The following is a 5738-nucleotide window of genomic DNA, read 5'->3' as shown; positions in this document are numbered from 1 at the left end:
ATGATGTCCCCACAGTTCTCCCACATACATTATAAGGTCCCTCTAGTGACCCCTAACACAGTATGATGTCCCCACAGTCCCCCCTTACATTATAAGGGCCCTCTAGTAACCTGTAACACAGTATGATGTCTCCACAGTTCCCCCACATACATTATAAGGTCCCTCTAGTGACCTCTAACACAGTATGATGTCCCCACAGTTCTCCCACATACATTATAAGGTCCCTCTAGTGACCTCTAACACAGTATGATGTCCCCACAGTTATCCCAAATACATTATAAGGTCCCTCCAGTGACCCCTAGCACAGTATGATGTCCCCACAGTTCTCCCACATACATTATAAGGTCCCTCTAGTGACCTCTAACACAGTATAATGTCCCCACAGTTCCCCCACATACATTATAAGGTCCCTCTAGTGACCTCTAACACAGTATGATGTCCCCACAGTTCTCCCACATACATTATAAGGTCCCTCCAGTGACCCCTAACACAGTATGATGTCCCCACAGTTCTCCCACATACATTATAAGGTCGCTCTAGTGACCCCTAACCCAGTATAATGTCCCCACAGTTCTCCCACATACATTATAAGGTCCCTCTAGTGACCTCTAATACAGTATGATGTCCCCACAGTTCTCCCACATACATTATAAGGTCCCTCCAGTGACCCCTAGCACAGTATGATGTCCCCACAGTTCTCCCACATACATTATAAGGTCCCTCTAGTGACCTCTAACACAGTATAATGTCCCCACAGTTCTCCCACATACATTATAAGGTCCCTCTAGTGACCTCTAACACAGTATAATGTCCCCACAGTTCCCCCACATACATTATAAGGTCCCTCTAGTGACCCCTAACACAGTATGATGTCCCCACAGTTCTCCCACATACATTATAAGGTCCCTCTAGTACCCCTAACCCAGTATAATGTCCCCACAGTTCCCCCACATACATTATAAGGTCCCTCTAGTGACCCCTAACACAGTATGATGTCCCCACAGTTCTCCCACATACATTATAAGGTCCCTCTAGTGACCTCTAACACAGTATGATGTCCCCACAGTTCCCCCACATACATTATAAGGTCCCTCTAGTGACCTCTAACACAGTATGATGTCCCCACAGTTCCCCCACATACATTATAAGGTCCCTCTAGTGACCTCTAACACAGTATGATGTCCCCACAGTTCCCCCACACTTTAATGATTAAAGTGGAGGAATGTTTTAATAAAGTGCATGCAGTGAGCTCTGCTCACTTTTCCCTCATTTGTATGTTGTTGAAAAAAGTGGCACACGGGCTTCATAAATATGGGGTTTATAGTCTGAATATAATATTTTTCAATACATTTACAGCAGACAACTAGCATAGATGCATTAATAAAAATACCACATTCAGCTACTATTCCCTTACACACAGTAGATGAGAAATCTCAGGCTGCCTGCAGCCACCACTAGGGGGAGCTGAGTGTGTACAGATTTTTCTAAGTCAGCTATTGTACTCAGTAGAAGCTGGCATATATCTATGCAGTGAGCTCCCCCTAGTGGCATTTACAGGAAAATGCGTGAGATGCTATAGACATGTATGCTACCTGTACCACATTTTTGTTTTCACTTCCGGCAAATTTCTAGTGTCCAAGGTGGAAAAGATCAATTAATGGACAATTCGCAGGGGAATTGGTGGTGATACTAAAATAGGACTAACGCATTCTCTAAATTGTCAACAACAATGTTGGTTACTATGTATGGACCCTCAATAAATTGGTGAATTCACAAGTACAAGTTCCCATTGATAGGAAAGGGTTTTCCCATCCTAAGAGGTGTAAAAACATTGCATAATTGGAATATTGCCAAAAACATAATCATGGAAAACTGCCCTTATCCACATTAAAGTCATTTGACACATGGTAAGGTTGCAGTACTAGAGACAGGTTAGGACCATCCCGGTGGGTGCACCGTGACGTGGTGGGATGGCTTTTATACTTTTTAAAAAAAAAATCAAAATAGAGCTAAGTACTCAATGTTCTTTATATGTACTATTACTATGCAATTATTTATTCTTATTTATGCTCATTTTGTTTAGGTTTTTTTTTGTGTGTGAAATGATTACAATGTGAAGATGCCCTTACTCTTTGCACATATACCAGTTTATAGTCCGGCTCATTTCTTTGGTTTTGGTGTTAGTTGATATGCCTGTATATTGGCCACTTCGGTGTACGTGCGCCTGCACATTAATAGAGCACCATAGATGCTGGCCTTGTCCCATATCTTCTGCATTATTGACCAAACCAATAGAGCTACTCCAGATTCCTTACCACAATTACCAATTTAATTGCGTCGTCCCCACAGCAAACTCCTATCTTCAGGCTTCTTATTCTTGCAGCTAGCAGTCCCCATGAGTATGGGTATGTTCACATGACATTTTTTTCAGGTGGATTCCACCTGGAACCTGCTTGAAAAAGAGCTAAAAATTGTCAAAAAGCATGAATATGTCCACAGCAATGTCAAAATGGCTTGCTGTGCACATGGGTTTTGTCACTTTGCCCCTTCAGGGTTCGAAACTGTGAATTGTCTAAATGTAGTGACCTCACCGTTCTTCAGGCGGCTTCTGCTTGGAAGTGAAACGCCCACTATCTTACAGGTGCTTCTCCCAAAATCAGAATATTATCAAAAAGTTAATTTATTTCAGTTCTTCAATACAAAAAGTTAAACTCATATATTATATAGAGTCATTACAAACAGAGTAATCTATTTCACGTGTTTATTTCTGTTAATGTTGATGATTATGGCTTACAGCCAATGAAAACCCAAAAGTCATTACCTCAGTAAATAAGAATGCTTCATAACACCAGCTTGAAATTTTATTTTACAATCCAAAATATTGGCCTACTGAAATGTAAGTTCCGTAAATGCGCTCAATACTTGGTCAGGGCTCCTTTTGCATCAATTACTGCATCAATGCGGCGTGGCATGGAGGCCTGTTGCACTGCTGAGGTGTTATGGAAGCCCAGGTTGCTTTGATAGCAGCCTTCAGTTCGTCTGCATTGTGGGGTCTGGTGTCTCTCATCTTCCTCTTGACAATACTCTATAGATTCTCTATGGGGTTAAGGTCAGGCGAGTTTGCTGGCCAATCAAGCCCAGTGATATTGTTGTTTGTAAACCAGGTATTGGTACTTTTGGCAGTGTGGACAGGTGCCAAGTCCTGCTGGAGAATGACATTTCCATCTCCTAAAAGCTTGTTGACAGAGGGAAGCATGAAGTGCTCTAAAATTTCCTGGTAGACGCCTGCGCTGACTTTGGTCTTGATAAACACAGTGGACCTACACCAGCAGATGACATGGCTCCCCAAACCATCACTGATTGTGGAAACTTCACACTAGACCTCAAACAGCTTAGATTGTGGCCTCTCCACTCTTCCTCCAGACTCTGGGACCTTGATTTCCAAATGAAATGCAAAATTTACTTTCATCTGAAAACAACACCTTGTACCACTGAGCAACAGTCCGGTTCTTTTTCTCCTTGGCCCAGGTAAGACGCCTCTGGCGTTGTCTATTGGTCATGAGTGGCTTGACCCAAAGAATGTGACACTTGTAGCCCATGTCCTGGATACGTCTGTGTGTGGTCGCTCTTGAAGCAATGACTCCAGCAGCAGTCCACTCCTTCTGAGTCTCCCTCAATTTTTGAATGGCCTTTTCTTAAAGGGACACTGTCACCTGAATTTGGAGGGAACAATCTTTAGACCTAGGGGCGGGGTTTTCGGGTGTTTGATGCACCCTTTCCTTACCTGCCGGCTGCATGCTGGCTGCAATATTGGATTGAAGTTCATTCTCTGTCCTCCGTAGTACATGCCTGCACAAGGCAAGATTGCAGGTGTTTTTTGTTAATTATTCTAATTTACTGAGATAATGACTTTTGGGTTTTCATTGGCTGTAAAACATAATCATCAACATTAACAGAAATAAACAATTGAAATAGGTCACTCTGTTTGTAATGACTCTATATAATATATGAGTTTCACTTTTTGTATTGAAGAACTGAAATAAAGTAACTTTTTTGATGATATTCAAATTTTGTGAGAAGCACAGGTAGTTGAGGCCGAGGCTTCCAGGTGCCAACTGGGCCTCTGACATCACTTCCTGTCATGCCCCAGGTAACCGGTTGTTACAGTGATGTTGCCTTCCTTTCGGGGAGGGTGATATCATGCTTGGAGGCAAGGGAGATTCTCTGTACCAGGTAAGGCACCCACACACTACACATTCCCAATCCAGGCCAGAAAAGAGAGCTCTGAACAAGGATTCTGGGGAGCTTCCCTTGGATAGATATATCCTGGTCTGGAGGAGGAGTTAGACAGTTAGTCGGAAAGAGAAGGAAGTCTGGATCTGAGTGCAGATAACGGAGCTGTGCAGCCATAGCTGATCTGCAGCTCTAAGAAATAAGGAGAACACGAGGGGTTGAAAGTGGTGGAGCCAAAGAGGGAAGGAGCACAGTGGAGGAAAAGAGGCTCAGAGGGGAACTGTGACCAGGCACCCTCAGAGCCAGAGAGCAGAAGCCGGGCACCGGGAGCCCGAGGTCGTGTCGCTCTCCAGGACGCATGACAGAACCGGAGGGCATTAGACTGCATGTTACTTGCCCACACCAAGTCTGAGGTGAAGCAGTATCTTAAGAGCCCGGGTCGTGATAGAGACCCTGTAAAATGGCTCACACTGCCCACCATGCAGGCACCTGTCCCAGGACAGGAGAGGAAAGGAGTACCTTGCCAGCAAGCTTCAGGAAGCAGGGACTTCGCACATCAGCGCAAGTAGGAAAAGCTTACGGACCTCACCTGGGAAAGGGGATTTGCTTATTGCCTCCAAGCCAGCCGGACCACAGCTACATCTGTGCCTGGTACCCTGGACTGAAGCCTACTACTACCATCAGTAAACCAGGTAAAGACTTTACCAATCTGTGTCCTCCACTTATTTGCCGGCATACACCATCCTTACCATACACCAGGAGCCCTGGGGACCTACTTCACCTGTGGGAAGTTATACCATCTTGCTGCAACAACACCACCCCAGAGGACCCCTTTAAGCAGCGTCGGTCCCTACTGACCGAATGCCACAGGTGGCGTCACGAACAAACTCTATTCCAAAAAACCCTTTAAGAACACTCCCTTTAAAGGGCGCCCAGGGCCATGGACCCGGTCGACGCCACCGTGACATTCCCCTGTGAGTACCGAACCCTGTGCCGAGTCCAGGCCGGCGACTCACTGTCATGGTGCGCAGTGAAGTCAGAAGCCTGGACGATGGCCATAGGTCGCAGCGCTGAGTGAAACAAGTCGAGGAGGATCCACATGAGGGGTGAAGTGGAAAGAAGAGGCATGGAGGACCGGACGGTGGGGGCTCGTCAGACCCCAAAACATAAACAACACTCAATTTGCTTTTAATAACTTCGATGTGAATGAAATTTTCCTGATAAATTCACAAGATTTGCTGAATTCGAATCTCTGCAGATCAGCCTGGCTGACGACTCCTTTATATACACGGCCCCGATGTGGACTTTAGGTTTAGAGCCGGAGATTATACCTGTATTACGCTCCCTTCCCCCATATTACAGCACACAGTCTGAGAGAACCAGAAAGTCCCGCACCGTGGAAGCCTGTCTGCTCGGTAACAAGTGATGCCGTTCTGTAGCCAATCAGTAGTCTAGATGTGGACTCCGACTGAGGAAAAAAACCTCTTCTGCTCAGGGTATTTCCA

The sequence above is a fragment of the Ranitomeya variabilis genome, chromosome 5, assembly GCF_051348905.1.
Source record: "Ranitomeya variabilis isolate aRanVar5 chromosome 5, aRanVar5.hap1, whole genome shotgun sequence".
NCBI lineage: Eukaryota > Metazoa > Chordata > Amphibia > Anura > Dendrobatidae > Ranitomeya > Ranitomeya variabilis.
The sequence above is the reverse complement of the archived record's forward strand: the minus strand, read 5'-3'. Positions refer to the sequence as shown.